The 10547-nt window shown below is 46.3% G+C and overlaps 1 pseudogene; it reads left to right on the top strand.

Annotated features, from left to right (window-relative positions):
- Positions 1–3106: 3106 nt before the first annotated feature.
- Positions 3107–4577, top strand: LOC126523755 (uncharacterized; annotated as a pseudogene).
- Positions 4578–10547: the final 5970 nt, after the last annotated feature.

Raw genomic sequence — 10547 nt, 5'->3', positions numbered from 1 at the left:
TATCACATGTGTTTTCAGTGGGACTAGCCAATGATTCTTTATGCTAGTGTCATTGGTTTAACATCTATGGTTTTAACATCAGCAACTTATTAATTATTATATTGTTTAACTTTTTCAATTCTTTCTTTAATGCACGTGTTCACTTTTGTAGACGGAAGTCCTTTATCGCTCGAGTCAGGTCAATTTAGTAGAAATCTTTGGATCAGCATACGTTTCGAAGTTCTCGCACTTAAATATCTTCGAAACGCGCCCCGGTGCACTATTGATTACCTTTTTTCCTGAGCAGGAGGGCCAGTAGAGGGGCAGGGAGCAAGCAGTAGTGTCAAAGCTCTTCAAAAATTGAAGACATAAATATATATAAAGAGACTTGCTGGTGATGGCATTCCCGCTAAAGGGTCAAGCTTTATTTCGACAATTCCTACCTGTGCGTTCCAGTAAATATTTTAAACTCAAATAATGATTTTTACATTATGTAGTTCTGGCGCTAGGAATGGCTTGTCAAAGGCACGTAGTTGTCTCCCACTTGTTGGCTAGCAAAATTTGCGCCCTTTACACCTCAAGCAACTTCAAATGGAAAGCAAAAGGACTCGTTGAAGGCTAGTCGTACTTCGGTCCTGCTGCTCTCTACTCAATTGCATTCTTTTCTTTTTCCTACTAAATTGTACAACGCTAATCAGAATGTCCTCGTTTCAACTTGCCCTACTTTATTTAATATATTGTAAGTAGTTTTAGCGATCACTAAGTCCTAAGGCAGCAGTTGTGTTGCATTTGGTATGTGCGAAGTGCGCATCTAGAGAAGCATAAACAATTTCCTCAGGCGGCAGCATTCTCCGCCACTGAAATTTCGCTGACCAGTAAATATATTATCAAGCCGACACGCTTCGCAGCTTAGCTAAAGCACCGTTCAGTCAGACTCAGTGTGCAAGCAATGAAAGAATTCGCTTGATTGGGTCTCCTCACAAATTCATGCTCGGTGTATTCAATTTCGGAGCTACAAGGCTCTTAAGGCAATCTTCCGCTATTTCGCATCAAAGCTGTGAGTGCGACTAGAAGCAGACAAGAACTCCAAGTGTGGATTTTCGCGTTGTCCTGAAGGCACTAGAATTTTCACTAAGCTTATGCTTAAACGAAATGAGCGAAATATTGGGCTATTGTGCAGGTAAGTTTTGAAAGGTGTCGCTTTATTATGGGCTGAATAAAAATTGTTAGACACTATGCTGGCCTGTTTACGCCAGTTGTGTACAAACCATGCAAGGTGTCTCTAATTCCCTGGTAAAAGCGAAGCTGGCATCAATCTCTTATTTAAAAAGACAAAGGTACACCTTATGTTTGGCATGTCTCAAATGTTCGAAACATTGCCACAACCTATATGTGCGCAATGGGTACGCGCCAGGCCATGAAAACGACGCTGAAGTAGCGCGCGGGTAGAAAAAACAGAGAAAACGACGTCGCTTTGGCTGCTCTTACAAGGTGCTTTCATATGTGCTCTACACCGGCGGTCCCGTCTTTTAGTAGGCTGTGACACAGGTGGAGGTGTGGGGCAGGATTGTCTCATGCTCGGCACCCCTTCGCGGAGCCATACTTCCAACGCAGAATCACCTTCGTTCGTCGAAACTCCTGCTCACTGGTACAGTCACCACCTACTTGGCCTAATGTCGAGTTCAACCATATGCAGGACCCTGCAGAAACGCGACTACCTATAGGTAGACGCTGTTTAGGCCAGGCGTAATGTGTCTGCTGAATCCAAAATTGTAGACCGATCCTGGCGGTAGTGCAGAAAGGGTCCAAACGCAATGGCACATACCCCTGTGAACTAGCGAAGCTGAGCCTAAGTCTTGCTAAGCATGGTTGGGACAACTTAAGCACAGTCAGTCATCGATAACCAATCGTTAGCCAATCAGTAGCTAATCCGGAAAAATCCGGAAAATGCTGGGGATGACTTGGTAGTGCTTAGCCTAGCCCAAATACGTGGCCAATGCCTTGCGATAGCCAATCAACAGCTAATAAAAAATCGACAAATACTACATTCTGGGAAATGCTGGCGATGACTTTGTAGTGATTAGCCTAGCCCAAAGCTGTAGCCATACCTTGCGATAGCTGATGAACAGCTAATAGGTAATCGATCAATAAAATCCGGAAAATGCTAGGGTTGACTTGGTAGTGCTTAGCCTAGCCCAAAAGCCAGCTAGGTGCTCACCAGCTCCACTGCCTTTTTAACATTGCGCCTCCAGTACAAGATACACTTCATTTTCATTAAAATTTTTTGATCTGCAAAGTAGTTGTAGTCCTTCACTGGAAGCGTGGTGAAAACAGTGGTAGGTGAGTGCGACAGCGATTGTATGCCGGCATTACTGGGAGGCAGACGACAAGTGCGATGGTAGCTTCACTTGTGTTCTCGCCTTTCGGTTTCTATGTTTGTAGCCAGTTTTCGACAGTATGACTTGAAAATAAAGTCAGCTCGGCCTGGGTGTGTGCAAATATCAGTAAAAACATTTTGCTAGATAACATAACAGCAAACATAGACGTAAATTCCGCATCATTCTAATTTCACAACTATGTCCATGTGCTAGCGTACAACGATGATGTGAGCTTCAATGCTAGCTCGATAACATTACGTTTTCTAATACCATACGCAGATTTGTGTGACACCAGTCAACTTTGTTGGCAGTTAGTACATGCATATGAGGAAAGTCGGCCATCATTGCAACCAATGAAAACATAGGGGAATGTTTTTTTTTAATCTTTGCGTTTCTATATGGGAAGTTCCTGGAGGAATAATTTTTCACCTGAAGCATAATCTATTGAAAAGTATAGATGGTAACCACGTGCCGTTAGTAGGACCCGTACCCATGATCTGCATATATTTATTGAGCGAATGTAACAGGGAGTGTTCGCTTTTGTTCTTTTATGTTATGTGGCTTTTACAAAAAAAAGGTGCACTTGGCACTCAGGCACACCTTGCTCGTCGTTCTCAGTACTGTTGTAGCTGATCGTTACCACGATTATGTTTTGTGTTACACTAACATTAATTTATACCTGAAAATAATGAACTTCTGTGAATATTTCTGATCCATTCCACAATATTGACTGGTGTTTACATTCTCAACTCATATTGATAGGCTGTAGAAGCCATAAAGGAATATTTTTAGAATCAAACATTTCTGTCTTTTCAGAAGCCAGGACTCCGGTTCTTTCGCTGCCCACAGTGTGCAGCTCACCAATTCTCCTTAAGGACACTTTTTAGGCACCTGCGCACTACCCATGGCCATGATACAAATTGGGTGTGCGGCTTGAGTGGCTGCATGCAAACATTTCGTCAGTTTTTTTTTTTTTTACAAGAAGCACGTAAACCGACAACATTCGGCACTCGGGGAAGGAATGTGCCCCCGTGACATATTGCGGCTAGGGTTGGCACGAAGAAGTATGAATGCAGCACCTGATGTACCTTCAGAAGATTCAGAGTGTCTAGATGTGCAGGCTGAACAGCATGACTCTGTCAGCAGTTCAAGTGACTATGCTTATCAACGGGCAGCACTACATCTCAAATGGAACAAAGGAAGGCGGCTACCTGAAGCCACTGTGCACGAATTAGCCAGCCAATGATGTCTGATGACTTCGCGGAAACTATCGCACACCATCGGCAGATAAAACCTCAAGACGAGCCAGCCATCAACATAGAAGAGACTTGCCAGTAGCAACTTGACCGGCCACGGACAAGGTCTGGCCTTACAACTTACTGGAAAGCACATTTTCCACTTGTTGAATCCCGTACGGTGGTGTTGCATGGAGGTAACACCATGCAATACGTTCCTGTCTGTGAAGTGCTAAAGTGCATTCTTGAACATTCACAACTGTAAAATGAGTACAGCAGTTACTCCTGTGCAGATGATTACATGCATTCGGCGTTTGATGGAAGTGCATTTCAAAAGCATCAGTACTTTGCAGGCGATACCAGTAATGTTTGCCCGCAGTTGTACAGTGATGAGTTTGAAGTGTGCAATCCACTAGGCAGCAAGACAGGAAAACATAAAATGACTGGTGTCTACTTCTCAGGGCTAAATTTTGATGTTAAGCTGCGGTCAGCACTGTCAGGTATTCATCTCTTACTCCTTGTCAAAGATAAGCATATTGCCACCTATAGATTTTGTAAGATTCTTGAGCCATTCATCACAGATGTCATGATACTAGCGAATCACGGCATAACTGTGAACGGAAACCTGGCAAAGGGATCTGTTTTCATTATCACTGGTGACAATTTCTCTAGCCATAGAATTGGAGGCTTCAAATGCACATGCAGCCAAGGAAGAATTTCTAGGCACTGCATGGCGCTGCGGAACGGAACTGACTACAAGCGTTTAGAAGGCGATCGTGTGCTTCGCTCGCGGAAAGGGCACAAACACCACTTGAGCATGTTGAGTGCAGGGCTGCCGACTCTATCATTGTATGGGGTCAAGGAGTGATGTGCTCTTTCGTGCCCCGGCTTTGATCCGACGCTACACCTTCCACCAGATATAGTGCATGACCTGCTTGAAGGAGTCCTACCATTTGCACTGCGGCATACAATCTTCATTAATTGAACAACGATTCTTTTCACTTGGTGATTTGAACAAAAGCATGTCAGAATGGATTTATGATCCTCATAATATTGGCAGCAAACCAGAGCCCATTTCTAAGCAATATTTTCTACGAAAAGCTGTTTTGAAGGGGTCGGCAACAGAAATATTTTGCCTATTTCGCAACCTAACCTTCTTTGTTGGGGATAGCGTCCCTTCAGACAATGCAGTTTGACAGCTTTACCTACTTCTCCGAGAATGTGTTGACATTGTAATGTGTAATAAAATTCCAGTTGCACATATTGCCTACTTTCAAAGAAAGATTCATTTCTTTTGTCTTGACTTCAAAGCATTCTTTCCATCAGTATCACTTCCATATAAAATGCATTACCTCATACACTACCCTTCGCACATAGAGAAATTCGGACCATTGAGCCTGTTGTTCGCAATGCGTTTTGAGGCAAAGCACCAATATTTTAATGATATTGCTCGAAAAATACGCAACTGGAAGAATCCTTCTCACAGTCTTGCAATGAGGCACCAGTTTTCGCAGAGTTTTTATTCACTACAGGCGATGACAAAACAACTCCCCATAATAAAGGCGTGAGGTGCATATTATACGAGCACCTACGTTGTTGTCTTAGAGATTTCATAACTGTGAATAATCTTGTGTCCACAAATGCAACGGTTGTCAAATCGGTGACTGTTCATGGCAGGACATACAGTGCAGGATGCTGCCTTGTCAAAAGTGTTCCAGAAGATGGTCTGGTAAAATTTTTGCTTGTGTGTCAACTATTTTATGTAAACAAGTTGCTATTGGTCCTGGCTAAACTGCTCGAGACTGTCTGTTATGATGAGCACTTTCATGTGTATGTTGTCAGTGCCACAGAAGAGTACAGTGTTCTAACTTCATTTTCCGAGTTTGAAATAGAGCCGTTGTACATGCGTGAACACAAGGGTCGAAGTGTTGTAAGCACGCGCCATTCATTGTTCTAAACAAGTAACAGGACTTCCCTGTAAAAAGCTATAACAGCAAACTGCAACACTTAACTGCTTTATCTAACTTCTGTTGTAAAGCGCACTTGTATCAACATTGTTAATAACTTGCACCCTACTAGTTCTCGAGTGACAACTCTTCTTGCGACTCATTTGTGAAACCTCAACAATGACGCGTGCAGCTATGACTGAGATGTCGGCTTTTTTCACATTTTGTGAATCTCCGAAATCTGTCTGCAAACAGAAGTTGCACCATTCACTGCAATAACATTTATCACTTGTATTTGCCGCTGCTATAAATTTGTGATGAGCAATTGACATATATAACCCAATGCTTTCTTGAAGTTAAGAACTGACAAAGCAAGCTCATATTTTGCAATAAAAATAAATACTAAAAAAAGAGCCATATTGCGTTCCCGTGGCCCTGTTGGTTTAAATCTTTCTTTGTATCCTGTGTACATTAACAAATATAGTATAGTGTAGTATAGTAAATATAGTGCGCCACGTATGCCGCAAGCGAAGCCGATAGTTTTATTAACCGCTCGCTCGAGGCTGCACTAGTGGTGAAAGTCCAAAATGCTGTTCTTTCAGCTCCCCAAGTGCCGTACACAGCCGATGGTAATGAGCTTGTGCACCATGCCTTCTGGACACCTCGGCCGGACACTGCCGCCACTCAGCCGATCGCTACGTTGGCAAGGCTCCTAGTGAAGCCGCGGTGGCTACCAGGCGACCTCTAAAAGCTATCCGCTTCATTTGCTGATCACATGGTCCACAAAATTTTGTTCCGTACTGTGCACCTTTATCAGCACTTAAGCATCCCTTAGTTATAGCACCCTTCTGGCACGCTCGTTTACACCCTTCTGGTAAATGCACCCTTTGCGTCCTGCTCGTATAGTGCTCCCGCCCAAATCGGATGCTGGAAGGGTGTGCAGTAGGGTGTAAATTTGTTGAGCATCCTTTTTACACACTTAAGGGTGAGAAATTGTTTAGTGTGCACTTCCACCACAGCCACTGTAACTCCATCGCAGGTGACGCTCCGGAATCCTAAGATCCCAAAAAGTTTCCATGGTAACACTTTTCAAAATGTCCAAGGTTGGCGGGACCACTTCGATCGTGTCGCTAAGTACAAGGATTGGGACTACCGGCAAAAGCTGGCTTATGTCTATTTTGCGTTTCAAGACACGGCGCGGACGCGGTTTGTGAAGAGGGAGAGGAGCCTGACCCCATGGGATGCCTTCCGCACCCAGCTGCTAGACAGATGCACTAGTAGCGACAGAAGATACAACGCGCACCGCCTGCTCGAATCCCGTATTAAAAACCAAATGAGACACCGCCGCAGCAGCAAGGAAACGCAAGCCTTAGGACAACCACAGTTAAAGTGCAAGACGCGCCCCCCGAGGCAAGCTGGGCCTGCATTTTCTCCCCCACAGGTCACACCTCACAACCTATAGCAACCCCAGTCCCCAGTGAAGACAATTAGTGACGGTACCATGCACGGCTTCATGCATGAGCTCCGATCCTTACGTGCTGAGATACAAGACCTCAAGACAGAAAACGCTAAGCTCAAATCCCAACTTGCAGACACACAACCCAAACACTTACCATCAAATGCAGACATCCTTCCTGTCTCTGCAATAGATTGCCCGCAAATCACCCAACAAACAACCCCGCACAAGCGCAAAGCTCTCGAACCAATCTCAAAAGCAGAAACACCAGCATACACTTCAGAAGGAAATGTCAACTGTGAGGCCCTCACTGAGCTGCAACGGCGGATAGAATACAACTGCAACGAAGCATTAGACTGTAAGCTTGCCACATTGCTCGACGCCTCCATTGCAAAGGCTCTCGAACGCGCAATGGACAACCTCCTTACTGCGAAACTAGAAACGCTACTACTGCCCAGAATTGAGCAAGCCTTTGCGGCAAGAGAACAACAGCGACAGGAAAACATGAACGACATGCGCAAAGTGTTTCAAGACATGGTCGCGACTCTGGCTCAAAATCACAACACCCGTTTGACAGAATTGGGAAACACCGTACTCTGTCCCAGAGTAGGTCCCCTAAAGAAGCCGTACTCGCGTCCCGACAAAGATGGCTGCGAGTAATCCAGAACATGCTACCTACTGCATTTGGCAGTGGAACTGCCGGGGCTTCCGGCGAAAACGAGCACACTTAGAGCAATATATTACCTCTCTCGCACCACATACTACCCCCTATGTTATCGCATTACAAGAGACTGGAAAAGCGGCTAAGCTGTCGGGATACGCGGCATACACCGCAGTTTGCGGTGACAACCGCAGGCCCCAAGTAACCACACTAGTTAAGCGAAACAGTCCGGTTATACAGCATCACACAGGCATTGATACAGCAGCCCACATTTCCCTGGAGATCATCCCGTCTGCAAGGCGCAAGCAACAGAGCCTCTTCATCCTCAATGTGTACAGCAGCGCCAAACAACAACATAGGTTTCCACGACTTTTCACCAAAGCAGATCAAGTAGCTAGGGAGCCCCCCTGCTCATCGTACGGGACCTAAATGCCCCTGCGGTGGCATGGGGATACCCAATGGTCCACCGAAAGGGAAGACAACTATGGCTTGACGGACAGAATCTAGGTCTTACTCTTGTCACGGATCCAACTTGTCCCACTCGTATGGGAAACAGCATTAGCAGAGACACTACTCCAGACTTGACATTCGCAAAACGAATTCCACAAGCAGACTGGATCAACACACAAGACAACTTGGGCAGCGATCACTATTTCATCCAAACAGCAGTTCGAGCAGGCACGCGAAAGCCTAAGGGCCGTCAACTCTGCATAACCAACGGAGACGCTTTCCGGCAGGCCAGAGCCCTCACCTCTTTATCGGGTACCCAACCCCCTTTCGAAGATTGGGTCGCATCCTTGCTGCAAGACGCGAGCGAAGCCACTAAATTGGTGCCTGAGGAAGCCAATCTGCAGGAGGCAGATAGCAAGTTACTACATATGTGGGAAGCCCTCGCCAGTCTGTGACGCAGATAGAAACACAAGAAGCTCAACCGAATGCTCAGGAAACGTATTAGTACTCGCACCCTTCACATCGAAGACTATGCACAACAACTTACTCGTCATAATTGGCACAGCACATGCGACAGCATGGAGCGGGAACCAAACCTACCCAAAACGTGGAATATCCTCCGTTGCCTCCTCGATCCGGCCAACAGCAAGAACACACAACAGCACAACTTGCAAAAAATTATTCACACCCATCCGGGCACGGACGCACAAGTTCTTCAAGAGCTGATAGACCGATACACAGGACCTCCACCTACTACACCCACTCCAGCATACACAGGCACCAATAACGACCGCGTGGACGCGCCCATACAAGCGGCAGAAGTACGTGAAACGATCCTCTCACTCTGCCCTAACTCGGCCCCGGGACCTGATGGCATTACTAATAATATGCTTCGCAACATAGATGAGGATTCTATACTAGCCCTCACAGCTTATTTTAACGCATACTCGGAAACTGTAAACCTGCCCTCACAATGGAAAGAAGCCAAAATTATTATGATTCATAAACCCGAGAAGCGCCTCCTACTCGAAAAACTCCGCCCTATCTCCCTCACTTCATGTGTCGGAAAGGTCCTCGAACACGTCATCCTCACACGCTCACACAGACATATGAACGACAACGACCTCTTCGCCAATACCATGGTTGGCTTCCGTGCGAAACTTTCTGCTCAAGATGTCATGATTCAGCTCAAGCACCAAATTATCGATAGCGACAAAAGCTCCAGGCTGCACACCAGAGCCATCTTGGGGCTAGACCTAACCAAGGCATTCGATAACGTCACGCATGAGTCCATACTGAACCAACTGGCACAACCCCAGGTTGGACATCGAACATATAACTACGTGAAGTATTTTCTTACAGGTCGCACGGCCACCATTACCATCAGAGGGTTGCAGTCGCCAATTATTCACTTCGGCAGCAAAGGCACGCCGCAAGGATTGGTTTTATCCCCTTTTCTGTTTAACGTGGCCTTGCTCGGACTACCGCCTGCATTAGCTAGCATCCCCAACCAGAGGCATAGCCTCTACGCAGAAGATATCACCATGTGGGTCACCGGGGGCAGCGACGGGGACATCCAAGGCACGCTGCAGCAAGCCATCAACAAGGTCGTTGCATACGTAGAACCGCGCGGTCTAGCGTGCTCCCCACAGAAATCGGAGCTCCTTCTGTACAAGCCTAATTAGGGAAGTCGACGTCCAGACCCTCACCCGCCCGAGATAGAACTCAACGTGCACCATCAACGCATACCTACTGTACCTAGCATTCGTATCCTTGGCTTACGCATTGAACAAAACGGCAGAAACACGGAGATACTCAAGCAATTAGATAATCACGTACACCAAACCACTCGCCTCATTGCACGCATCGGAAATCGACATCACGGCATGAAAGAAAGCAACCTTATACGCCTGGTAACCACCTACGTCCTGAGCAGGATCACCTATGTGGCCCGGTACCTTAGCCTCAATGCAACTGACAAGCTCTAACTCAACACCATGATGACGAGGGCCTATAAACAAGCCCTACATCTTCCCATCACCACCTCTAACGAGAAACGGGACGCCCTCGGCATTCATAACACCATAGACGAGCTTATTGAAGCGCAGCGTATTAGCCAATACGAACGACTCGCCAATTCCACCACGGGCAGGCACATTCTAGGCGCCCTAGGCATAACCTACGCCACCCAATTCGACCCAATAGTACCCATTCCTCCAAACATTCGTGTCCAACTAGTTATCCCACCCATACCTCGCAATATGCACCCTGAACACAATCCGGAGCAACGTGCAGAACGAGCTAAACAACTACAAAAGCGCTACGACCAAGCCACTGACGTAACCTACGTGGACGCAGCAGAATACCCCAACCAAAACGCCATGGCGGTCATCACAGTCGCGGGTTCGCAGTACCGCCTGGCCGCGGCCGCATCAATATTCC

Source organism: Dermacentor andersoni, chromosome 6 (genome assembly GCF_023375885.2).
Source record: "Dermacentor andersoni chromosome 6, qqDerAnde1_hic_scaffold, whole genome shotgun sequence".
Taxonomy (NCBI): domain Eukaryota; kingdom Metazoa; phylum Arthropoda; class Arachnida; order Ixodida; family Ixodidae; genus Dermacentor; species Dermacentor andersoni.
The sequence above is the reverse complement of the archived record's forward strand: the minus strand, read 5'-3'. Positions and strand labels throughout refer to the sequence as shown.